The sequence below is a fragment of the Anopheles funestus genome, chromosome 3RL (assembly GCF_943734845.2).
Source record: "Anopheles funestus chromosome 3RL, idAnoFuneDA-416_04, whole genome shotgun sequence".
In the NCBI taxonomy this organism is placed as follows: domain Eukaryota; kingdom Metazoa; phylum Arthropoda; class Insecta; order Diptera; family Culicidae; genus Anopheles; species Anopheles funestus.
The window spans coordinates 74,997,007-75,024,350 of NC_064599.1; the positions used below are offsets into that span (position 1 = coordinate 74,997,007).

Sequence of the window (27,344 nt, forward strand, 5' to 3'; positions counted from 1 at the left end):
TGTTCAAAAAATTTTCGATTCTTGCTTATGTCTACGGTTTGTTTCAATCTCTTTTTAATGGCTAAGGTTAATTTAATTTTCATTGAAAAGAAGAAAAGGTAGTTTTTTAAAGTAATTTTGTGACATTCTCAAAGTTTTATATTTATTTTAACAAAAGTATAAAAAATCCTTACAAATTTTTTAAAAAAACCTTAAAAAAACAAATTTTTTGAATATCCAAATAATAATGGAAATTATGTATATCTTTGTACATCACATTCAACAAATTTTGAAAGCATTCTACGGAAGGTAAAGAAGTATAAATGAAATGAAAGCAAATCAACTTATTAAAGGGAAACACACGCTGTAAAAGTCAACACGTGAAAAAAATATTAATATTCCAAAAAAATTAACGAATAAACTTTTTTTAAAGTACTACCGTATCCAAATTTTTTATTAAACAAAAAATCATCTTCAACCGTGTATAACGGCGATAGGGCAAATTACAATTGTACAAACTCAGAGTTCAGATTGGCGAAACATAGTTTTGAGAAAAACACCTTATCATATTGAACAATGGATTTTTGCAAGAGAAGGAGTTTTCTCATCGAATTGTTATCTCTTTATTGATTGATATTTTGAATTGACATTTTGTATTCTACACAATTCCCGGCACCGTAAGATTGGAGGAAATAAATTTGTTTTAATTTCTTTTTTGTTCGAACAATCTGAGTGTGCTTCTTCCCCTACACGTTAACTATTGATAAAAGATATAAACGCAAATTTTATTCAATGCATAACATATAAAACAACCCATTATGAAATCAATGCGCACTGATTAATCGCTACCGATCGTTTCCGGAGGTTTCATTTATCTGTTTTCCCTGAACCGGACCGAATGATTATCTACTACCGATTCGCAACATTATTCACATACAGACCATATTTTTTGTTGTTGTTCATCCCCTTACGGAAACCACTGGCAATAGCGAAATCATAATCGGAACCTACACCCCAGCGTTGACTGTACCACTCATATACAGCCGGCCGTGCAAAAAGTGCAAAATGTGACCGCTGGTTCTGTCACTACCGTGCCCCCTGTGCACACCGGCAACGCTCAGCAGCAGCAGCAGCATTACGATCGGACTGCCGCTGCCAGTGACAGCTAAATTATTCGCTCGAATGCACCCATAACCGCATTAGCACCGGACGCCGGTGGTGAAAAACTCGTGGAAGCTTCAAAATCAATTTTGGCTTCATGGATCGGCTGGATATGAGCTGCCTATTATGTGCCCACGGGAACAGTCATGGCATGTTGTGTTGGAGGTTGTAGTGGTGGTGAGTGAGCGATTTATGGAACAAACAATAATTTGTTGTGAAAATATGGTAACGTTTGCTGGAAGGGGCAATAATTGTGTGGACGGTAGCATGGGAAAGGAAAACATTTTTACTTAAATTATGCACGAACGAAAGGCGTCGAAGCAATACGCATATTTGCAAATTAGATTAAAGCTGTTTATTGAATGTGTTTTTGTGTAGCTATAAGAAAGAACTTTTTTAATCATTGAACCAAAAAAAACGAATAAAAAAAACGATTCATAATCGGTTAAAAAAACAAAACTTTTTAATCGATTAAGCCACCCCCCCCCCCAAACAACAAAGGAAAACAATCAAAGTGAAATCGTATCTACCAAATGCGTCATCCGATAATCGTTGCAGCTTATCAAGTTTATCGAGTTTAATTTCATTGCATCAGCATCAGGGTGCATTTTCTTTACCGCTCGTTCAAGACATTCGCCTAAGCAGCAAAACTCCTTCCACTTGTCTGGAAGGCGGGGGAAAAACTTTCCCCACAGTGAAAAAGGATATTATCCCGCCAACTCCTCCCCACCAGCTTGATGTTAATCACTTTGGAAAACATTCTGACAGGTGCCGAGATGTAAAACTGTAGCGCTCGAACCACGGCAACTTTTGCTAGCTTGCGCTTCGGGCGCTAAGCCGTCGGGAAAGCTTACGAACGGGTTTTTGGTCATTAGTGGGGTAAAATTTGATCCTGCCAGCACACCAGTTGGTTGCAGTTTTGCTATTGGTGGTAACGATACGATGAAGGATGCATGCTAATTAGTTTTTGATACTGCACTTTCGCTCGAAAGCGCCTACAAGGGGGTGGATAGGGTGGAAACCACTGGCGAGAATCTAAGATGGATCCTTGCAGCCATTTCTTCCCCATTACGGTGCATGCGTTGCGGTTGCATTTGATGGCGAAAGTCAACGTGGTTGAAGATGCTACGGTTGCCGGTGACAGCTGGGGATAACGGTGGTTAAGTTTAAGATAAATAATGAACAAACTCATCGTGCGGTATCGATGGTTTGTTGTTTGCCAGCATCGGTATCTCTCCTTAATTCCTGCCTCGATGAAGAACTTTGTTTTCCCCTCCCTTTTAGCTGTTTGGTTGTTTGCGCGTTTGTTTGTGAAGTTTACTATCAAGGAGTGAAGTAAATACATACTTTCGGTTACCATCTTTATGGTTTGTATGAGAAGAAACCGAGAATTTGAATGTTTTGTTGTTGTCTCTTCTAAATCTTTTTCACTCTCGTACAGTCCTAAACAGCGGTGCATTGAATTATAGCAATTTCTGTCGCAAATAGAAACGACTTTGGCATTCAACTGTCATGTACGATTATCGTGTAAAATTTACCGTCGTTCTTAGTCGTTTCTTTTCGACAAACCATGTGGCAAATAGGGGAAACAAAGTGTACACCAGATAGAGTAAGAGACTGGTTTTAGAAATCGTTTTCCAACCTCCATTAATACAACGATAGAACGTTCGATGAGACGATCGACGTGGATCGTCATTCTATAAATGAACATTTAGATCGTTGCACATTGATTTTAATGACCATATTCTCTCTCTCTCTTCCCTTCTCTTTCCAGGTATGTGTGGGGTTGGAACGCAAAATTCATCCGACTAATTTGATCCAATAAAGTACGACACAAAAAAACACACACACCTCGAGTGGAAGGGATCTGAACGGCGTGCAAAGCGGTTATTTCATATTCAGGACAAGGTATGCAAATTATGCATTGTTAGTGCTCAATTACAATGGACGTGCTCGCAGCCATGGAGACGGTACGGGTCTCCGATGGTAGGGTACCAAACACTAAAGTACCGTGCTCACCATCTTCCAAGTAGCGCTCGGCAAAATTCCAACAAATTAAGTTTAGATCGGTCAATTGGTCAAACGAAACGGAAGGATCTTTACGGTTGATTAGCTTGAGCACAGAACCTGTGTGGTTTGAAGTTATTTTTTCCCCATGTCGGTGAAACATGTTTGGCATTCCTGGAGGGAGTTAAGTCGGGCAGTGTTTAATGGTGCAGTGGCTCATGTGTTGTATTAAATAACTGTTGCATTGGGCGCGATTGATTGGTACGATTTTGGAATGGAGATTAAGTGGCTTAAATTATCAGCGAGTGGTTTAAATGACAGATTTGTTTTTCATTCAGCTGACAGTGTCAGCTTATGAGGTACATTGTCATATTCATTCATATTCATATTCATTCATTCATATAGTGGAATTGATTGTAGGTTTTTTAAATATTTAATTAATCATTCTTCTTGTTTTGATATGTATCAGCTTCTCGCTCGCTATTTGGTCTGGTAATACGTAGTTTGTAATATATATTTATTATTTAAAAATGTATAAGCAAATCTTTTTGTGAGACTACAGTCAAGAAGAAAAAATATCCAAAAATATAACAATTAGTCGTAATTTCTCTTTATATTTTTTTTTTGTTTTATGTGACTTTTGTTTTTTGTTTGTTTTTGTTTTTTGTTGAGCAGAGACGAGGGACTTCCTCTGTTGAGACGAGCTGTCCATATAAAAGAATATGGTTCATTATTTAATTTTGTTATAAACTCTTTGATTACAATTTACTGAATAACAACAACATAATAACACAGCATTGCATAATTTCCATAATTTGAAATATGTAGGAAGAGGTTAAACATTTTGTTTTGCTAATGTGTTAGTACCATTTGGACCCAAATATTGGAATTGAACGATGCTTCAAAATTCGTGCAAGAAATGTAACATTTGCAAAATATTAGTGAGATTTCTGGAAAAAATTGTAACCCACAAAAAAACTCGATTATTCATCCTGGCGCTATCAATATTTCTTAGCATCCTTATTTATATGGTCAAACAAATTCCAATCTGCTCTCGGTGTATATCTAAGCAATTATGCATAAATTAAAAATTGAGGATGTTGAATCTCGCAGTAGCTGCGTGAGAAAACTCTTATATTCATTTTGTTCCTAACTTCGCTTAGTGTTTAGTTAGTAATTTTATTATTACATTTACTCCATAGCTATACTACAAGATTCATACCAGAAATAACACCAAAACCCCTTCCTTGCAAACTTTTATATTTACCATGAGTTCCCCCCTAGGATTTCCTATCTTATGAGTAAATCTACTTAACGATCTACCTAACTTAACTCACAACAATACACTGAGGAGTTATTTAAGCTATTATTTATTGTTTTTCACCGAATCAATTATTTCATATTTTTTAGTTAAAAAATCAATCAGTTTTTGTTGAATGGGTTAACGTCTGTCACTTCCTGCCCAGTCATTGCTTCTCCTAGATTCGCAATCTTTTTGATCTACCAATGTCACTAATCGATCGATGTGTGTAGCGCCCTCTACTGTAAAGCTTTAGAAGCAAGCTCTCTAAGTTATCCGTTGAATAATATTCCACACATTAAGAAATTATGTTTTACCCTCGCTTTACGGCCTTGTGGGATCCACAATATCATCACAAAGAAGTCACATTTAGTGAAGTACAATTAAAATAGTAATATCGAACATATTTCAATCATGTACTAACTCATCCATAGAAATGTGTAGTTCCATACATTCTAACCATGGCGTCCTCAACAACCGTCTCATTATCATTAAACTGTCGCAGGTGATGCTGAACAAACTTCCGCATTGATTCGAGGGAATGTTTGTCTCGGGCCAATGCGCATTTACCGTACACGGTGGTGGAAACACTCATCTTAACAGCTAAAACAAGCATATGGGTGCGTGTATGTGGGTCCTGTAACTAACAAATTCACCGGACTGTCCAATCTATCACGACCGAGCGGCAAGGTCAGTAGCGCGCCAGGCATTTGGCCATAAATCAAACCGTTTTGCTATGTCTCCGCGTCCAGCCAACACGGACAAGATACGGCGATGTTTAGCGTTCATGAACCACGGTAGGAGTGCCCCCGGAGACTGAAGGGTTCGGTTGTGGATCCGTCCGGGAGAAAAGGGAGGTGTAGTAGAGTGCAGAACCGGTCACCCTTGTGGGTGGTAGGGTTAATCACTGTAATCCATCATCTATGCTGGTGGCGCCGACAACGGTGGTCGGTGTGCATGTGTTTCTGCTTTCTTTGTGGTAAAAACAAGCATGCAAGTTCCACAAATCTACACACCACCACCACCAAAGGATGTAATACTTTGACTTTCTCTCGTTTACATCTCTCGATGTCCTGTCAACTCGATAGGGTGCTAGTTTTTCGCTCCATCCCTCCCATCTTTAGCAAACTAGTGAAAATGCGCTCAAAGTGTGTTCATATATTGAAACAAAGCTATCAACCCCCGGGGGGGGCGACGACACTCTCTTCTGAAAAATGGGGTGTGTAAACCGTGGCCAGAAAGTCCGAGTCATTCTGGCGCCAGCCGTATGTGAACGTGATCCAACAGTAAAGCAGTAGGTACTAGCTTTTTTTCCTTCTCCCGATTCTACGCTACTGTTCTCAGTGAAGCACAACCCTTGTTCGGTATTCTGTGAGTGTTGTGAGCGCGCGCGGTAAATGATTTAATTCTGAAAGTTAATTAACTCCACTGCAACCAGGCTTCATTTGCATAATCAAGACGTGTCATTTACGAGCCGATAGTGGCCGGCTAGACTAGCCCACTGGCGATAGTGTTGAATGTACACTTTAAACCGGAAGGGTATCACGCAACCGTCGCACCAAGCCCGTGCTAAATGGAGGAGCAGAGGTCGGCTAGAATTCTTTTCAATTGCTACTGCTTTCATCCAGTGTAGCACGGTGATTAACCGCGAGATATATGATATTGCAGTTTATGAAAGGGCGGGTTAGCCCGGAATTGAAGCCGGCGTTTCCACCCCATTCTCTGATCAGCAAAATGCAATTTAATCGAGTGCACTTTAAGCAGTTTTCCACACGAGCACCTTCTTATCACAGAAGTCCGGGTGCGCCTGTGACACCGATAGCGTCAAGAAGCTACTAAGAGCCAGCGCCCTCTGGTGAGGAACACGGAGCAAAACCATTCCCGCAACTCTGTGAGTCGCCCTGTCGCCGTGACAGTAATGTGATAATTTGCATTTCCGCGTATTCAGCATATTTTGTGCACCATTGGTTGCAGGTGCATTGGTTGATTGGTGTTGCAAAAATGGAAGGGTAAGAGAATAGAAAGACACGAAGCGTGTTTTGACTGTTTTGCAGCTTAGTAGCTTTGAAATTAGTGGAAAGCGGGAGGTGTTAGCCGAGGTACTACCAACACCCCTAAGACTTGGCTGCACTAAACAACCGATTCGCATGTGGCAGAAATTATGAAACCAAATCGCTTTCCACCCAGCGTTCCCAGCGCTCGACAATAAATGACGATTTACTGCAGCCCGCAACCGGCTGGATGGTTGGGCACGCGCTTGAATTTACCATTGGTGCCGTATTTGCGGCAGAATAATTAGATTGCTGTTTGCGTGTTATTTGGATAATTGAATTATGGTAATTTTTGTCAATCATACGCACCCGGATTGACAGTAATTACGCACGTACACGCAATGACACACCCCCAGTTTCGGTGCTGAGATGAGGTGAGTTGGGGAGAGATACGTTGTAAATATGTGACATACGCTGGGTAAATGCTTTATGGTGGTGATTGTGTTTTATAATAGACTCACTGGTGTATTTGGAAAACTTTGCCCAGCACTCAGAAGTCGTGAAAAGTTTTGAATTCTATTTCGCCGAGAATGTTAGACACACAAGGTAAAAATTGGAGAATATTTAATATAATTTACGGCGCTATCCTTAATTATTGCCTTATCCCTGCATGAGTGGCTTTATCTTTCGTTTTGGCTTGTTTTTATATTGTTTCAACCTCCATCGTCTTTTACCTGGATGCATCTTTACTAGCTGATCTTCATTCTGTCCTATCAATTCTTTTGTTTGGTGTCTTTCTCATGACGTTGCTGGAAGTCACTGAATATAGTCGAATTAATTGTTTTGCTTTTAAAAACAAATAGTTACGATAAATTTGAACTTAACTCTATATCAATCGAGAATGATCTTAGATATTGATCCAGTTTCCGTGGATCTCTGCCGTTACCTCAATGCGTTGGTAATTTTCTTATTTAAATGAGAGTACCTCACTTTTGATGTCTTTGCAATCGAATTACCCCGAGTTGTAGTCAAAGTAATAGAGCATGTTTCCAAAATCTCTAACTGAAAGTCGTTTCATGGCAATTACCAAGAACACGATAACAGGGGGAATGAATTCAGCGGATAGCGGATAACAAATAACTCAGCAAATCAAATTTGCCTATGTTGTAAAGACCCACTGCCACGAGTTCTATTTCTCAAAATCTGATCGACATATTTAATGTCATTAAATAGTCATCAGGGAATACCTTTTCAAACTAAACATTTTTGTAATTCTTAAAAACTTGTCCCCAATATATCTAGAAAGTCTCCAAATTTAACTTCATATCAGCAGTCTATCGTCCCAGGAATCAAGTTAGCGTAACAAGCAACCCCGTTACAGTCTCACTTTCACCTGCATTCATTTGACAATGTGTCACCGTTGTTATCAAGTGACAGGTACGTCAGATCAGTTAACGTCCAGAAAACAAATATCCATAAGGAGTGTGGGAATAGCTTCTGTTACCATTTGGTTTTCCATATTTCCCACCGGCCACAGCGGTGAAGCGGCGATAATTATCACGGATCGCGTTTCCACGCGCATTGCTCGTGACGTTGACGAGGGTGTTGCTTTATGGGAGCGCACCAGCGTCTAACCTTGTCTCAAAACCTGTGCAAACTTATCGCCAATGCTACTGTGCTGTGGATCTGCTCGATCGCTCGTTTCCCTATCATTTGGTCGCTATTCGGGCGCGAGTTAAAATCGTGCCTCGCAACATTCGTGACAGTTAGAAAGACACCCCACAGACATGCCACTCCCTGGACAGTTTAACTCACTGGTCTAGTGCAACCTGCTAGATGTTAACTGGATCGCACGCTCATTCGTTACCATTTCGATGTAAAATAGAAGTTGCAGTAGCTTTACCAAACGTATCCCCCACCTATTTGGCGGCACTCACAAACGCAATTGCGGCTCGGGATATTTTTATTTACTTTGAATGGACCTTTTTCGGGTGGAAGTTTATTTTCTCCAAACACAAACACCGCTCTTGCAGTTGGTACATTTTACAGCTAGCGGCTAACGCCATCGAGCTTTGTTGAATCAACCGAATTGGAACGCCAACGCATCACGTACGCAAAATTGTAACGAATCAATCTTATCGATGTATTCCAGCAGTATTCCTTCCTGTCCAAAAAACCGCACAAAATGAAATGAGACCCGTTTTTTGTGCACCAAGTCAACACAAAAGGGCGCTCCAACATGGCTACGAGTCGAATGCTCGTGCAGATCCAGGACATTCGTGTCGGTCGTGATGGTATGCAGCAATCCGCTCTTATTGCTACGGTGCACGATCCCATCGCATTTGATTGATAGATTTATGGCGGTGATGATTGGATTTATGGTTACGAGTCGCCAAGTGTCAATCGATCAGCATGGAGATCGAAAGCTCCATCTGACAGCTGGACAGTCTCGGATTCCCGGATTGTCCTGTACAGGATTTGCCTTTTTTTCAATGTAACTTTAATGGGATTACTTTTATGTATTAGATGTGTATCGAACTTAACAATAAACCAAATGTTTGTAATGTATTTTTCAAAATTGCTTACCTGGATTTGATGTTTGATCAATCATGAAGTTTTCATGATTAATCAGTTCATCACATGAAATTTATTAGTTTGATTTAGCTTCTAATTGAAAGCATTACAATTATTAACATTACCATTAGCATTTGATAAATTTCTTTTTCTTAGCTTGTATATAAAGCATTTACAATCATGTCCATATTAGAGATGTGCAAATTGAGTAAGAGTGAGATAATGAGTTGAAACGTTGTATTGAACGAGTTTCGTTCACTCACCACGAGGAGTTTTAGCGACTTTTTTTTCACTTACTCACTCATGAGTGTAAGCATGTAACAGTGGTGAGTCGAGTTGCAAAAAGAGTAAATACGATTGAAAGTTTTTTCACTCAATTCGCATTAAAATAAATCAATTTATAAAATTTTGCTAAATTACTCAAAAAATGCTAAGGCTATATAGCCTTAGAAATTTTTCAAATTTTTAGAATTTTTTTATTGTTTTATTATTTTTTATTTAAAGCATTATTTGAGTGAAAAGAAACAAATTTCAACAAAGTCGCATCAATCATGAGTGAGTAAAATGACCGAACCTTAACTTGTACGATTATGCCGCGTTTTTTTATGACTCCGAAATGAGTCGTTAAACGAGCTGACTTCTAATAACGACTCATTCGCTCTGAGTTGTTATTCTCGTCTCTAGTCCATATGGGTGGATATTTCAGGTTTTCCAGCAAGAATTTAAGCTGGAGCAGGTTCTTGCTTCGTTGACGATGAGCGCAAAGATAATGTTCCTTTTTTTGGAACTTATGCCACAAAATTATTTTTAGAAGCTTATGGTTTCGTGAAGCACCTCGAGGAAGAGTTTTTGAGCTGTTGGTCAAGTCTTGTCCTTCCTAAAGAATTCTCTGAAGAAGATTAAGGGGTTAGAAAAAAACGAAAAAACCAAAAAATAATCATTTACTATAATTATTTTGAGACCGATACGAATACGTCAATTCGTCGTTCATTAAAGCCACAAAAAGTGCAAGCAAAGGGGTATGTTTTTAGTAGTTTCTGGCTTAAAGTTTCTGGCTCAGGAACAATAGTTTTTGGTTCTGCTCTTTAAAAATAGAATATAAATAACAAACCATTAATTGAGTATGCCAGCGCACCGGAAATCGTCAAATTCTTGTGCACGGTTGAGCTTTTTCTAACTGCTTGATTACATCGAGTCACCTTCACCATTCACCCGGAAGCACTCATTCCGTTCCATTGATATGATTCTATGAGAATTCTAACCCAACAGCACATGCATGAGTGAAAGGATTCCGGTGGCAATACAGAAACGATGGAATGAAAATACACATTTTATTTCACCGTACAATACCAGCTTTAATTGAACGGCACTGGGTGGAATATTTCGACATGCACCACAAGCCGAGATTGTCCTTGAGTAGAAGAAAGAATGGTTCCGTCACGTTTGTTTCTCCCTTTTACTCCAGAACCACTCATACACGGAACGCGCACGGAAGTCTCCAGTGGACGGGTGCATGACTTTTGTATTAATCGTACCTTTCCGCTTTTTTTGCTCGATTTCATCGCCGCTTTTGTCCCATTGACCCGGGAGCGAAGCGAAAAATGTGTTAGGCGTGCCACCGTACTCAAGAACGGGCCGTAATTAAGAAACAAGGGCAGACTTTTGTTTGAACCGTGAATTAAAGCACAAGAGGCGAGAGAAAAGCATTCCCAAATCACTGCCCCCTCTAACGGTAAGCAACGGAACTTGGTTAAAACTCACCCACGGCATTACGGGGACCGTGTGGTAAGGTTGATTACCGGTACCTTACCACTCGAAGCAGGGCCCGAGTTCAGGTCTGGTGTCAACTCTTCAACCCATTCTGCCGGTGGTTGCGTTTGGTAAGTCTCCTGCTGGGTACAGTGGCAGTTGCATGTGTTGCTCTTGCGACAAATTACACCATCCAACAGTGTACTGCCGCACCCAGTCGCAGCAGTATCTTGACTCAAGCGGTCCTATACAACACGAAACCATGTCGTGCAGCACCAAACCGTGTGCGATGAAAAGGAACTGCTCTTTTCTCACGGGTAAACGGGGGCTGCATCATAAATTTAAAGCTGGAAAAGAAAACATTTTGCTTCACAGCACAGGCCCTGGACGTTTTGTTATCTGACTTTTGGCGAAGTGGCTGGCACGGGGAAAGCGTTCGCGTTGTTCAATTACATCGTTTTCTGCTTGAACACGTCCGATGAATGATTGGAACGAATACGTTTTGCTGTTGAATGGATATCGAACCGGCGGTGAAAATTGGCGCTTTTGATAGCAAATCCGGGAGAAAAAAAACTAAAAAAAAGAAACTAAATTGTTAAATCATTCTTAATCAATGGAAAAATGGATGACTGCTCTGTGGCATGATATTTAACGGCTTACACTATTTTCAGCAACGAGAACAATCCACTCGGGAGATGGGAGAAAAAAAGGTTAGCTTCAAACTAATGGAAAATCGATCGGGTTTTCCGATCGGTTGAAGAACGGAGCAAAACAGTATTTATGGAAGCAGAATTGCTTCGATTCTAAAGTCTGGATCAGGATTTGAACACCATCCAGGGCAAACCAGCGCCAAAATAGTCATAAACAAAATTTGGAGGCAATTTTTCCCTCGAGCTGGATTTTCAATATCGTTTTTTTTCTTCTTTTTTATGCTTTTTTATGCCAAGCTTTCCCGTTTTTGTATAAATTCAACGTATTTTCCAAAATAGCTTTATCGTGCGATTGATGCAGTTGAGTAGGGATGCGTCGAGCACGTTACATGAAGTAATGAAATTACAGTTTACTTCATTGATGGAATTGTTGCTGCCTGTAACGTTGAAAATGGAAACTGATTTTTTGTAGTTGCGCAACTGATACGAGTGTTGTTTGCGAAGATGTTCGAAAAAATATATTTAAAAAATCGTTACAATTAATCAAGGTGATTAGCTACGAATTCACAAAAAAAAAAAAAAACAATAAAATGAACTTTTCTTCAGTGCTAAACCACGCACTATGTATTATTTTTATCATCATCAATTATCAATTATTTACTGTGTATATCTTTTGATTATTTTTTTACCGTGACAAAAAGATGATAAATAAGATAAATAGATATATGATATACTTCTCCAATATCTGCCAAATTGAAAAGAATATATCTTTAAATGTTTTTATTAGGAATAAGGTACAACAAGTTGTTGTTCTAACTAACAAGCCTAAAAGTTTGTTTTCATTAGCAACATAAAAAAATCATACAATATAATATCATTAGCGGAAAGAGAGAAAGTAAACTATATTAAAAACCACACTGAAAAGAACAAACTTGACACATATTACTGTCAGAAGCCATTCACTTTATTTCCGTCCTCTTGACGCAAAGATGTCTTGAAAGTCTTAATGAAGACTCCACCGAAGACTGTTCATTTCATCGTAGCTCCTGGCTGCAAGTGCATTCTGTTGCAATGAGTCAGTTGTTAGGAAATGTGTTTGTATTTTTCTGATTTAGCTCAGCTACAATATATCCATCACGAAGCCTATTTCGCGTGGATGATTCTAATTGCATTTCACACGAGCAATTAACCGTTTTGAAGATTATAATTAAACGGATGCAAAACGCACCATCAAGGCCTCGGTTGGTGGGTTGAGACGGTAAGAGATGTCTTCTTTTAACGCAGATAAGTTTGCAGTTTTGTAAAAACGAACATAACATAATGAAGTTGCCGTTTACGCCGGAAAGCGCGCTTTACCGTTTCGGGGAGGAAAAGTGGCAAACTACTTGCTAACATTTAATTAGTTTCTCCTTTTGATATGTGTCGGAGATCGTGTGCATGGGTAATAGAGTGTCCTTCAAGACGTCTTGCACATTTATAGCTTCAGTTCGTGTTACAATTTCTGTTTGTAGGAGTTAATTTGATGAAGTGGTAAATATAATCTACACGCCATAATTGTTTGTAATTAGACTCGTGTCTCGTACGAATAGTTAATCTTTCCACGCATTTCAACTATAATTTGCACATTACGTAGCTAGTTGTCATGATTTATGTTAGCAAATAATTGTCAAAGCCCTTTTTTATATTTTCATAAATGATTAATGAAACACAATAAATTGAAAAAAAGGTCGATATAATGCGATGTAGTGTGCGTTTGCCTTAATTTATCATTTTCATCGTTTGAAATCAATCATTTGAAAATAAAATAAACCAACCACACCTAATCATTCCCGCTTTTCTTGTGTGCTTTGTATGATTTCTGACCCAAAACAAAGGTCGACATGTGAAGAACTGTTAATGAATTTTTGATGAGCACTTTAAGATGTATTGCAGCGCGCAGTCCCTTTTTCTTGGGATTTATTTTCCTTGTGTCTGTGAAAGAAATATGTTACAAGTTATGGAGATGGTTAGAGCCATGTTTTTGGGATGTTGGGTGAGGTAAAAGAAGAGAACGAATGAATGATTTTGACCATGATTCATATGAACCATTTCCATTTTCCCCCAAAAATGGCTTACTTTCAATTTTATCTCAATAACGATTTTGTTGTGAACATGAAATAAAAAATTCTGAGTGTGTATTAACATTTTTGTTTTCTTTTCTTCTACTTCTACTTCCCAAAAATGATTCCAAAACAAATGGAATAAAATAAAAAGTAGGAAGCCCCTAACGACGAAGGGACTTATCAGCGGAATGTGAGGCGTGATGAAACTGTCTGGAAAGCAAATCAATCTCTTTCTCGTTCCCCTTCGCAGCACATTTCCGTTGTTCCCTGTTTGAAATGAAAAATCGTTCGAGCACGTTGTTGATAGTTTTATGATGTAAAACCCCTTGATAACATGAGTCGATCGGTACCGACCGGTTCCCTTTTGCTGTGTGGATGGATAAATCTTCTTGCAACGCGTACCGATTCGCGATTCGTGAGTCGGCTCACGTACACACGTACGGTGATAGTGTAATAAAACAATTACCCAACCAAAATCAAGCGCGCCAAGCCAACTTCAGGAACGGGAAATAATACCGATGCGAACATGGATTCACTCACATTTCGGTGAAGGGCCTCAACAACAACTACCTGTGATGGCTGATGCCGACGGTGTGGTGCAACATAAAGAAACAAATTCATCCATAAATGCATGGTAATGCACATAAATTTCCCAACCGCATGGTTTGCCGGTACGAAGATTGACAATTCTGCACAGCACAGTTATTGACTGTAATTGACTCACGTTTGACGACCTAAACGTTCCCCCTTGCCGGTGGCATCGGTTCGGTAAAAAGGCATATCGACACCTGTCATGTGGCTTTCCGTGCAGGTAACAGTGAACGAGGAAAAACAGAAGTTTTCCATCGATGCTGCCCAGAGGAAGTGGAGAATGGGACGAACGCTCCCGGGAAGTCATAATGTTGTCGGTTGAGTTGGACTGAGGGGGAAAAAACGGCTTCTAATTGTCCTGCTGGAGGGAGACCTGGAGAATCGTACAAAGCAACATTTATGGCTTTAAGTAGACATTGAATTGCTTGAATGCATTTTCTTTTGCCTCCCCATAAACATTGCACGTTTCGAGCGGCCGGTCCTGATAGAGCGTACCACAGCTGTGTCCCTGCGGATGGTACAACTGTCATGAATAATTGCACGAATGAAGACGAACGGTGTTTTCCAGGACGGTGTGCCGGGACAAGCATTTGATGGATTTCTAAAGAGATTTTTCAAACCCCCATTCGAGTCGAATGATTTCATTCGAATCCATTCCAAACGTACGGCTTACGGCGTATACAACCAATATGAAGCCTCCCACGGTAAAAGGGATTAGACGTGACGGGATGGCCTATTGCTCGGTGATTCTTTGCAACACGGAATTGACAACACGGAAAGGATGGTTTTGTACCATTCACTTGCCCGGTGTTTTGAATGCTCTGGCACAACCACCACACACTGCCCATACACAAATTGTACCCTTCGGTGATGGATGAGTGTCAATCGGTTGATGAGTTGATCACGGGAGGGTGACTTATTTGTTGCTCGTACCTTTGGGGGTTATGGGGCTTATTATGTACCCGGGTGTTGAACGATAATTATTCCGGATCGGAGCAAGAGCACCGTGCCTTCGGTGGCTTTTTCTTACTTGGTACGCATCCACCATCGACAATGGTTCGGTGGAGATGTTACCGTGTCAACTCTGTGATGTTCGCTTCACTTTTAGCACGATGTAATGAAATGAATGTTGGCTGATGATGGCTAATGATTATGCTCTGACGAATCGCTCCTCTGGTTGAAGCAATGGCATCGTTGTGATTGTGAATGAGGAGCAGGTGGGGACATTTAAATGAGATAATGAGCAAAAATATGCTGAATACGTTGTATGGGAGCTACACAATGTAACGTTTTAATGGAGTTGGAGCATTGCGAAATGGTGGCAGCTCGTTCGATATTTCTGATTCCACATATTAGTGCAAGCTCTACAGTTCATCTATTGCGTTTCATTATATGTTGCTCTTCTTATCTGTATCAGGGATTGTAATTAACAACATTTCATGGGTGACAAAATAAGATTCCGAGAACATTACTGAGTGTTGTTAAATATATTAAGTAAATTTGAAATATAAAGAGAAATATAAATATATTCAGGTTGAAGTTCAGTGGAAATGACGATTATACTGTATTAAGGATTGTTAAACAAGTAATTTTTCCATAAACTTATGAATGGTTAGTTTAAACAATATTGAAGAGGATTATATGTGAATTGGAAGTCCATCAATATTGTTCTCCAAAGATTAGCCCCAAAGAAACGAATTTTCTTTTAGGAACTGCCAGAAACTCCATTTTATTCAAGGACTTTCAGGTCTTCTTCTAATTCTGGATTAGGCTTCTTATCTCATTTTACGTCTACTACTCATGTACGATGTCTCCTCAATATTGTCCTATAAAAACATTTTAATGTACTCTGACGACTTGAAGATATTTCTCCCAGTTAGAAATAATAAGAACTGTTATACGTTACAACACTTATTAAGCTTGTTTGTCCGATGTTGTGATTGTAACTTCCTTAACGTCTGTGTCGAAAAATGTGCATTGTTGTCATATACTCGCCCTAGGTATTAGATTCAGCATTCGTATAACATTAATGGACCCGCGATACAACATTACATTTAGTTCTCCATTTAGTTTAGTGCATTAGAAAGATACATTTAGTTCTCCTTTTCTAATGCACAGTACCCCGAACACCAGAAATTGAGACTCACTGGAGCTATTCTGAGCGAGAGTAGTAAAACATAATAAATTATTGGTACTTAAAGAGCTGTCTATACAGAAAAGGCGTTAGAGAATAGATGATACAAGGATCCGCATTGATCTTTCACTACGATGATACTAAGGATTTTTCTTAAATGTACATTTCAATAACACTTCTCTTCGAGTGAATGAATTGCACTTTAAAATACCACGAAGATAATTCCTTCCTTCCCATTTCATTGTTGGGGTACGAGGCGAGACTTATGATAAATCCTCCCTTAAACATCCCTTAAACCGATTGTAAAACGAAAATACAACAATCTTAGGAAAATACAACAATCTAACCAATCCACACAAATTGTGTACCGAAAAAGTTCAAATATGTCCACCGTTTAGCGAATCATCTTTCCCGTACGGGTCATATGGCTGTTACCCAACGTTAAGCATCTTCAATTTTCTGTACACCTTTCACTTGCATTCGTGTGCAGTTGCAAAAGGGAGAGTGAACCAGCCCGGGCAGCGACAAAACGGTGAAGCTTTATCTTGTCATTCCTGCACTGAAGTCACAAAACCGGTAGTGCATCGCAAAATCCTGTTTGACCTAACCTTTGACCGGGGTAAGCTGTAGAGATGTGCAAAGTGAGTAAGAGTGAGATAGTGAGTTGAAACGTTGTATTGAACGAGTTTCGTTCACTCACCACGAGGAGTTTTAGCGACTCTTTCACTTACTCACCCATGAGTGTAAGCATGTAGCCGTGGTGAGTCGAGTTGCAAAAAGAGTAAAATACGTGAGTTGAAAGGAAAATTTCATTTAATTAGGCTATAGCCTTACCATTTTTTTGAGTAATTTAATAAAATATTAAAAATAGATTTATTTTAATGAGATTTGGCTGAAATATTTTTTTTTTCACTCAAATAATGCTTTAAAAGAAGAAAAGTATAAAAAATAACAAAAAAATTTAAAAAAAATTTTCAACTTGAAATTTTCATAAGGCTTACCCCTTGCCATTTTTTCGAGAAATTTAGCAAAATTTAAAAATTTGTTTTATTTTAATGCGAATTCGTGCAATAAGTTTCTGTTCACTCAAACAATGCTTTAAATTAAAAAAAAGGTAAAAAATAATGAAAAAAATTGAAAAAATCTATAAATTTGTCAATTCAGTAAGGCCCATTTTCGCACCAAATTTTGCCTATAACTCGGTCGGTATCCAACGGATCGCCAATCTTTAACCTGTGGTCGATAGATGGCATCAATGGCTACATTTTCTTCGTGGACGGCTATGCCCTCAGATGACTGTGCCAGAAGTTATGCGAGGAACCAAGTTCCTTACCCTGTTTGAGAAAATGTAAAATTTTCCTCATTTTTGCACCAAGTTTTGCCTATAACTCTGTCGGTATCTAACGGATCTCCAATCTTTGCCTGTGGTCGATAGATGGCACCAATGGCTACATTTTCTTCGTGGACGGCCATGTCCTCAGATGTCTGTGCCAGAAGTTATGCGAGGAACCAAGTTCCTTACCCTGTTTGAGAAAATGTAAAATTTTCCTCATTTTTGCACCAAGTTTTGCCTATAACTCGGTCGGTATCTAACGGATCTCCAATCTTTGCCTGTTGTCGATAGATGGCATCAATGGCTACATTTTCTTCTTGGACGGCCATGCCCTCAGATGTCTGTGCCAGAAGTTATGCGAGGAACCAAGTTCCTTACCCTGTTTGAGAAAATGTAAAATTTTCTTCATTATTGCACCAAGTTTTGCCTATAACTCGGTCGATATCTAACGGATCGCCAATCTTTAACTTGTGGTCGGTAGATGGCACCAATGGCTACATTTTCTTTTTGGACGGCCATGCCCTCAGATGTCTGTGCCAGAAGTTATGCGAGGAACCAAGTTCCTTACCCTGTTTAAGAAAATGTAAAATGTTCCTTATTTTTCTGCAATTCAGCAAAATTTTTAAATGTGATATATTTTATTGCGAATTTGTTGCAATAAGTTTCTTTTCACTCAAATATTGCTTTAAATTAAAAAAAGAATAAAAAATCAGAAAAAAATTTCAAAAAAATTTTCCACTCGAAAATTTCATAAGGGGTACCCCTTGCCATTTTTTTGAGAAATTTAGCAAAATTTAAAAATTTGTTTTATTTTAATGCGAAATTGTTGCAATGGGTTCCTTTTCACTCAAACAATGCTTTAAATTAAAAAAAGGTAAAAAATAATGAAAAAAATTGAAAAAATCTATAAATTTGTCAATTCAGTAAGGCCCATTTTCGCACCAAATTTTGCCTATAACTCGGTCGGTATCCAACGGATCGCCAATCTTTAACCTGTGGTCGATAGATGGCATCAATGGCTACATTTTCTTCGTGGACGGCTATGCCCTCAGATGACTGTGCCAGAAGTTATGCGAGGAACCAAGTTCCTTACCCTGTTTGAGAAAATGTAAAATTTTCCTCATTTTTGCACCAAGTTTTGCCTATAACTCTGTCGGTATCTAACGGATCTCCAATCTTTGCCTGTGGTCGATAGATGGCACCAATGGCTACATTTTCTTCGTGGACGGCCATGTCCTCAGATGTCTGTGCCAGAAGTTATGCGAGGAACCAAGTTCCTTACCCTGTTTGAGAAAATGTAAAATTTTCCTCATTTTTGCACCAAGTTTTGCCTATAACTCGGTCGGTATCTAACGGATCTCCAATCTTTGCCTGTTGTCGATAGATGGCATCAATGGCTACATTTTCTTCTTGGACGGCCATGCCCTCAGATGTCTGTGCCAGAAGTTATGCGAGGAACCAAGTTCCTTACCCTGTTTGAGAAAATGTAAAATTTTCCTCATTTTTGCACCAAATTTTGCCTATAACTCGGTCGGTATCTAACGGATCTCCAATCTTTAACCTGTGGTCGATAGTTGGCACCAATGGCTACATTTTCTTCTTGGGCGGTCATGCCCTCAGATGTCTGTGCCAGAAGTTATGCGAGGAACCAAGTTCCTTACCCTGTTTGAGAAAATGTAAAATTTTCCTCATTTTTCAGCAATTCAGCAAAAATTTTAAATGTGATATATTTTATTGCGAATTTGTTGCAATAAGTTTCTTTTCACTCAAATATTGCTTTAAATTAAAAAAAGAATAAAAAATCAGAAAAAAATTTCAAAAAAATTTTCCACTCGAAAATTTCATAAGGGGTACCCCTTGCCATTTTTTTGAGAAATTTAGCAAAATTTAAAAATTTGTTTTATTTTAATGCGAAATTGTTGCAATGGGTTCCTTTTCACTCAAACAATGCTTTAAATTAAAAAAAGGTAAAAAATAATGAAAAAAATTGAAAAAATCTATAAACTTGTCAATCCAGTAAGGCCCATTTTCGCACCATGTTTTGCCTATAACTCGGTCGGTATCCAACGGATCGCCAATCTTTAACCTGTGGTCGATAGATGGCATCAATGGCTACATTTTCTTCGTGGACGGCCATGCCCTCAGAGGACTGTGCCAGAAGTTATGCGAGGAACCAAGTTCCTTACCCTGTTTGAGAAAATGTAAAATTTTCCTCATTTTTGCACCAAATTTTGCCTATAACTCTGTCGGTATCTAACGGATCGCCAATCTTTTACTTGTGGTCGATAGATGGCATCAATAAATACATTTTCTTCTTGGACGGCCATGCCCTCAGATGTCTGTGCCAGAAGTTATTCGAGGAACCAAGTTCCTTACCCTGTTTGAGAAAATGTAAAATTTTCCTCATTTTTCTGCAATTCAGCAAAATTTTTAAATGTGATATATTTTATTGCGAATTTGTTGCAATAAGTTTCTTTTCACTCAAATATTGCTTTAAATTAAAAAAAAGAATAAAAAGTCAGAAAAAAATTTCAAAAAAATTTTCCACTCGAAAATTTCATAAGGGGTACCCCTTGCCATTTTTTTGAGAAATTTAAAAATTTGTTTTATTTTAATGCGAAATTGTTGCAATGGGTTCCTTTTCACTCAAACAATGCTTTAAATTAAAAAAAGGTAAAAAATAATGAAAAAAATTGAAAAAATCTATAAATTTGTCAATCCAGTAAGGCCCATTTTCGCACCAAGTTTTGCCTATAACTCGGTCGGTATCCAACGGATCGCCAATCTTTAACCTGTGGTCGATAGATGGCATCAATGGCTACATTTTCTTCGTGGACGGCCATGCCCTCAGATGACTGTGCCAGAAGTTATGCGAGGAACCAAGTTCCTTACCCTGTTTGAGAAAATGTAAAATTTTCCTCATTTTTGCACCAAATTTTGCCTATAACTCGGTCGGTATCTAACGGATCTCCAATCTTTAACCTGTGGTCGATAGATGGCACCAATGGCTACATTTTCTTCTTGGGCGGTCATGCCCTCAGATGTCTGTGCCAGAAGTTATGCGAGGAACCAAGTTCCTTACCCTGTTTGAGAAAATGTAAAATTTTCCTCATTTTTCAGCAATTCAGCAAAAATTTTAAATGTGATATATTTTATTGCGAATTTGTTGCAATAAGTTTCTTTTCACTCAAATATTGCTTTAAATTAAAAAAAGAATAAAAAATCAGAAAAAAATTTCAAAAAAATTTTCCACTCGAAAATTTCATAAGGGGTACCCCTTGCCATTTTTTTGAGAAATTTAGCAAAATTTAAAAATTTGTTTTATTTTAATGCGAAATTGTTGCAATGGGTTCCTTTTCACTCAAACAATGCTTTAAATTAAAAAAAGGTAAAAAATAATGAAAAAAATTGAAAAAATCTATAAATTTGTCAATCCAGTAAGGCCCATTTTCGCACCATGTTTTGCCTATAACTCGGTCGGTATCCAACGGATCGCCAATCTTTAACCTGTGGTCGATAGATGGCATCAATGGCTACATTTTCTTCGTGGACGGCCATGCCCTCAGATGACTGTGCCAGAAGTTATGCGAGGAACCAAGTTCCTTACCCTGTTTGAGAAAATGTAAAATTTTCCTCATTTTTGCACCAAATTTTGCCTATAACTCTGTCGGTATCTAACGGATCGCCAATCTTTTACTTGTGGTCGATAGATGGCATCAATAAATACATTTTCTTCTTGGACGGCCATGCCCTCAGATGTCTGTGCCAGAAGTTATTCGAGGAACCAAGTTCCTTACCCTGTTTGAGAAAATGTAAAATGTTCCTCATTTTTCTGCAATTCAGCAAAATTTTTAAATGTGATATATTTTATTGCGAATTTGTTGCAATAAGTTTCTTTTCACTCAAATATTGCTTTAAATTAAAAAAAGAATAAAAAATCAGAAAAAAATTTCAAAAAAATTTTCCACTCGAAAATTTCATAAGGGGTACCCCTTGCCATTTTTTTGAGAAATTTTGCAAAATTTAAAAATTTGTTTTATTTTAATGCGAAATTGTTGCAATGGGTTCCTTTTCACTCAAACAATGCTTTAAATTAAAAAAAGGTAAAAAATAATGAAAAAAATTGAAAAAATCTATAAATTTGTCAATCCAGTAAGGCCCATTTTCGCACCATGTTTTGCCTATAACTCGGTCGGTATCCAACGGATCGCCAATCTTTAACTTGTGGTCGATAGATGGCATCAATGGCTACATTTTCTTCGTGGACGGCCATGCCCTCAGATGACTGTGCCAGAAGTTATGCGAGGAACCAAGTTCCTTACCCTGTTTGAGAAAATGTAAAATTTTCCTCATTTTTGCACCAAATTTTGCCTATAACTCTGTCGGTATCTAACGGATCGCCAATCTTTTACTTGTGGTCGATAGATGGCATCAATAAATACATTTTCTTCTTGGACGGCCATGCCCTCAGATGTCTGTGCCAGAAGTTATTCGAGGAACCAAGTTCCTTACCCTGTTTGAGAAAATGTAAAATGTTCCTCATTTTTCTGCAATTCAGCAAAATTTTTAAATGTGATATATTTTATTGCGAATTTGTTGCAATAAGTTTCTTTTCACTCAAATATTGCTTTAAATTAAAAAAAGAATAAAAAATCAGAAAAAAATTTCAAAAAAATTTTTCACTCGAAAATTTCATAAGGGGTACCCCTTGCCATTTTTTTGAGAAATTTAGCAAAATTTAAAAATTTGTTTTATTTTAATGCGAAATTGTTGCAATGGGTTCCTTTTCACTCAAACAATGCTTTAAATTAAAAAAAGGTAAAAAATAATGAAAAAATTTGAAAAAATCTATAAATTTGTCAATCCAGTAAGGCCCATTTTCGCACCATGTTTTGCCTATAACTCGGTCGGTATCCAACGGATCGCCAATCTTTAACCTGTGGTCGATAGATGGCATCAATGGCTACATTTTCTTCGTGGACGGCCATGCCCTCAGATGACTGTGCCAGAAGTTATGCGAGGAACCAAGTTCCATACCCTGTTTGAGAAAATGTAAAATTTTCCTCATTTTTGCACCAAATTTTGCCTATAACTCTGTCGGTATCTAACGGATCGCCAATCTTTTACTTGTGGTCGATAGATGGCATCAATAAATACATTTTCTTCTTGGACGGCCATGCCCTCAGATGTCTGTGCCAGAAGTTATTCGAGGAACCAAGTTCCTTACCCTGTTAGAGAAAATGTAAAATGTTCCTCATTTTTCTGCAATTCAGCAAAATTTTTAAATGTGATATATTTTATTGCGAATTTGTTGCAATAAGTTTCTTTTCACTCAAATATTGCTTTAAATTAAAAAAAGAATAAAAAGTCAGAAAAAAATTTCAAAAAAATTTTCCACTCGAAAATTTCATAAGGGGTACCCCTTGCCATTTTTTTGAGAAATTTAGCAAAATTTAAAAATTTGTTTTATTTTAATGCGAAATTGTTGCAATGGGTTCCTTTTCACTCAAACAATGCTTTAAATTAAAAAAAGGTAAAAAATAATGAAAAAAATTGAAAAAATCTATAAATTTGTCAATCCAGTAAGGCCCATTTTCGCACCATGTTTTGCCTATAACTCGGTCGGTATCCAACGGATCGCCAATCTTTAACCTGTGGTCGATAGATGGCATCAATGGCTACATTTTCTTCGTGGACGGCCATGCCCTCAGATGACTGTGCCAGAAGTTATGCGAGGAACCAAGTTCCTTACCCTGTTTGAGAAAATGTAAAATTTTCCTCATTTTTGCACCAAATTTTGCCTATAACTCTGTCGGTATCTAACGGATCGCCAATCTTTTACTTGTGGTCGATAGATGGCATCAATAAATACATTTTCTTCTTGGACGGCCATGCCCTCAGATGTCTGTGCCAGAAGTTATTCGAGGAACCAAGTTCCTTACCCTGTTTGAGAAAATGTAAAATGTTCCTCATTTTTCTGCAATTCAGCAAAATTTTTAAATGTGATATATTTTATTGCGAATTTGTTGCAATAAGTTTCTTTTCACTCAAATATTGCTTTAAATTAAAAAAAGAATAAAAAATCAGAAAAAAATTTCAAAAAAATTTTCCACTCGAAAATTTCATAAGGGGTACCCCTTGCCATTTTTTTGAAAAATTTAAAAATTTGTTTTATTTTAATGCGAAATTGTTGCAATGGGTTCCTTTTCACTCAAACAATGCTTTAAATTAAAAAAAGGTAAAAAATAATGAAAAAAATTGAAAAAATCTATAAATTTGTCAATCCAGTAAGGCCCATTTTCGCACCATGTTTTGCCTATAACTCGGTCGGTATCCAACGGATCGCCAATCTTTGCCTGTGGTCGATAGATGGCATCAATGGCTACATTTTCTTCTTGGACGGCCATGCCCTCAGATGTCTGTGCCAGAAGTTATGCGAGGAACCAAGTTCCTTACCCTGTTTAAGAAAATGTAAAATGTTCCTCATTTTTCTGCAATTCAGCAAAATTTTTAAATGTGATATATTTTATTGCGAATTTGTTGCAATAAGTTTCTTTTCACTCAAATATTGCTTTAAATTAAAAAAAGAATAAAAAATCAGAAGAAAATTTCAAAAAAATTTTCCACTCGAAAATTTCATAAGGGGTACCCCTTGCCATTTTTTTGAGAAATTTTGCAAAATTTAAAAATTTATTTTATTTTAATGCGAATTTGTTGCAATGGGTTCCTTTTCACTCAAACAATGCTTTAAATTAAAAAAAGGTAAAAAATAATGAAAAAAATTGAAAAAATCTATAAATTTGTCAATCCAGTAAGGCCCATTTTCGCACCAAGTTTTGCCTATAACTCGGTCGGTATCCAACGGATCGCCAATCTTTAACCTGTGGTCGATAGATGGCATCAATGGCTACATTTTCTTCGTGGACGGCCATGCCCTCAGATGACTGTGCCAGAAGTTATGCGAGGAACCAAGTTCCTTACCCTGTTTGAGAAAATGTAAAATTTTCCTCATTTTTGCACCAAATTTTGCCTATAACTCTGTCGATATCTAACGGATCGCCAATCTTTAACTTGTGGTCGGTAGATAGCACCAATGGCTACATTTTCTTCTTGGACGGCCATGCCCTCAGATGTCTGTGCCAGAAGTTATGCGAGGAACCAAGTTCCTTACCCTGTTTGAGAAAATGTAAAATGTTCCTCATTTTTCTGCAATTCAGCAAAATTTTTAAATGTGATATATTTTATTGCGAATTTGTTGCAATAAGTTTCTTTTCACTCAAATATTGCTTTAAATTAAAAAAAAGAATAAAAAATCAGAAAAAAATTTCAAAAAAATTTTCCACTCGAAAATTTCATAAGGGGTACCCCTTGCCATTTTTTTGAGAAATTTAGCAAAATTTAAAAATTTGTTTTATTTTAATGCGAAATTGTTGCAATGGGTTCCTTTTCACTCAAACAATGCTTTAAATTAAAAAAAGGTAAAAAATAATGAAATAAATTGAAAAAATCTATAAATTTGTCAATCCAGTAAGGCCCATTTTCGCACCAAGTTTTGCCTATAACTCGGTCGGTATCCAACAGATCGCCAATCTTTAACCTGTGGTCGATAGATGACACCAATGGCTACATTTTCTTCGTGGACGGCCATGCCATCAGATGACTGTGCCAGAAGTTATGCGAGGAACCAAGTTCCTTACCCTGTTTGAGAAAATGTAAAATTTTCCTCATTTTTGCACCAAATTTTGCCTATAACTCGGTCGGTATCTAACGGATCTCCAATCTTTGCCTGTATTCGATAGATGGTATCAATGGCTACATTTTCTTCTTGGACGGCCATGCCCTCAGATGTCTGTGCCAGAAGTTATTCGAGGAACCAAGTTCCATACCCTGTTTGAGAAAATGTAAAATTTTCTTCATTATTGCTCCAAATTTTGCCTATAACTCGGTCGATATCTAACGGATCGCCAATCTTTAACTTGTGGTCGATAGATGGCACCAATGGCTACATTTTCTTCTTGGACGGCCATGTCCTCAGATGTCTGTGCCAGAAGTTATGCGAGGAACCAAGTTCCTTACCCTGTTTGAGAAAATGTAAATTGTTCCTCATTTTTCTGCAATTCAGCAAAATTTTTAAATGTGATATATTTTATTGCGAATTTGTTGCAATAAGTTTCTTTTCACTCAAATATTGCTTTAAATTAAAAAAAGAATAAAAAATCAGAAAAAAATTTCAAAAAAATTTTCCACTCGAAAATTTCATAAGGGGTACCCCTTGCCATTTTTTTGAGAAATTTAGCAAAATTTAAAAATTTGTTTTATTTTAATGCGAAATTGTTGCAATGGGTTCCTTTTCACTCAAACAATGCTTTAAATTAAAAAAAGGTAAAAAATAATGAAAAAATTTGAAAAAATCTATAAATTTGTCAATCCAGTAAGGCCCATTTTCGCACCAAGTTTTGCCTATAACTCGGTCGGTATCCAACGGATCGCCAATCTTTAACCTGTGGTCGATAGATGGCATCAATGGCTACATTTTCTTCGTGGACGGCCATTTTCTCAGATGACTGTGCCAGAAGTTATGCGAGGTACCAAGTTCCTTACCCTGTTTGAGAAAATGTAAAATTTTCCTCATTTTTGCACCAAATTTTGCCTATAACTCGGTCGATATCCAACGGATCTCCAATATTTGCCTGTGGTCGATAGATGGCATCAATGGCTACATTTTCTTCTTGGACGGCCATGCCCTCAGATGTCTGTGCCAGAAGTTATGCGAGGAACCAAGTTCCTTACCCTGTTTGAGAAAATGTAAAATGTTCCTCATTTTTCTGCAATTCAGCAAAATTTTTAAATGTGATATATTTTATTGCGAATTTGTTGCAATAAGTTTCTTTTCACTCAAATATTGCTTTAAATTAAAAAAAGAATAAAAAATCAGAAAAAAATTTCAAAAAAATTTTCCACTCGAAAATTTCATAAGGGGTACCCCTTGCCATTTTTTTGAGAAATTTAGCAAAATTTAAAAATTTGTTTTATTTTAATGCGAAATTGTTGCAATGGGTTCCTTTTCACTCAAACAATGCTTTAAATTAAAAAAAGGTAAAAAATAATGAAAAAAATTGAAAAAATCTATAAACTTGTCAATCCAGTAAGGCCCATTTTCGCACCATGTTTTGCCTATAACTCGGTCGGTATCCAACGGATCGCCAATCTTTAACTTGTGGTCGATAGATGGCATCAATGGCTACATTTTCTTCGTGGACGGCCATGCCCTCAGATGACTGTGCCAGAAGTTATGCGAGGAACCAAGTTCCTTACCCTGTTTGAGAAAATGTAAAATTTTCCTCATTTTTGCACCAAATTTTGCCTATAACTCGGTCGATATCTAACGGATCTCCAATATTTGCCTGTGGTCGATAGATGGCATCAATGGCTACATTTTCTTCTTGGACGGCCATGCCCTCAGATGTCTGTGCCAGAAGTTATGCGAGGATCCAAGTTCCTTACCCTGTTTGAGAAAATGTAAAATTTTCTTCATTTTTGCACCAAATTTTGCCTATAACTCGGTCGGTATCTAACGGATCTCCAATCTTTGCCTGTGGTCGATAGATGGCATCAATGGCTAAATTTTCTTCTTGGACGGCCATGCCCTCAGATGTCTGTGCCAGAAGTTATGCGAGGAACCAAGTTCCTTACCCTGTTTGAGAAAATGTAAAATGTTCCTCATTTTTCTGCAATTCAGCAAAATTTTTAAATGTGATATATTTTATTGCGAA

At 37.7% G+C, this 27,344-nt stretch overlaps 1 protein-coding gene and 1 long non-coding RNA gene across 6 annotated transcripts in view; one reads left to right on the forward strand and one right to left on the reverse strand.

Annotated features, from left to right (window-relative positions):
* LOC125766958 (proteoglycan 4) overlaps positions 1-27,344 on the forward strand; it is a 141,359-nt gene that overhangs the window by 56,308 nt on the left and 57,707 nt on the right. Inside the window, exon 3 of one of the 5 annotated variants that reach the window (XM_049433091.1) lies at positions 2,915-3,048. The exons of the other annotated variants lie outside the window; for them this stretch is intronic. The gene's annotated coding sequence lies outside the window, so the exon portion shown is untranslated. The remainder of the gene's footprint in view (positions 1-2,914; positions 3,049-27,344) is intronic. 5 annotated transcript variants of the gene reach the window in all.
* Positions 17,403-25,719, reverse strand: LOC125767118 (uncharacterized). The gene is made up of 4 exons (XR_007418735.1): positions 25,548-25,719; positions 20,364-21,078; positions 18,565-18,942; positions 17,403-17,849 (listed from the first exon to the last, which is right to left on the reverse strand). It is a non-coding gene; the product is annotated as an uncharacterized LOC125767118 (long non-coding RNA).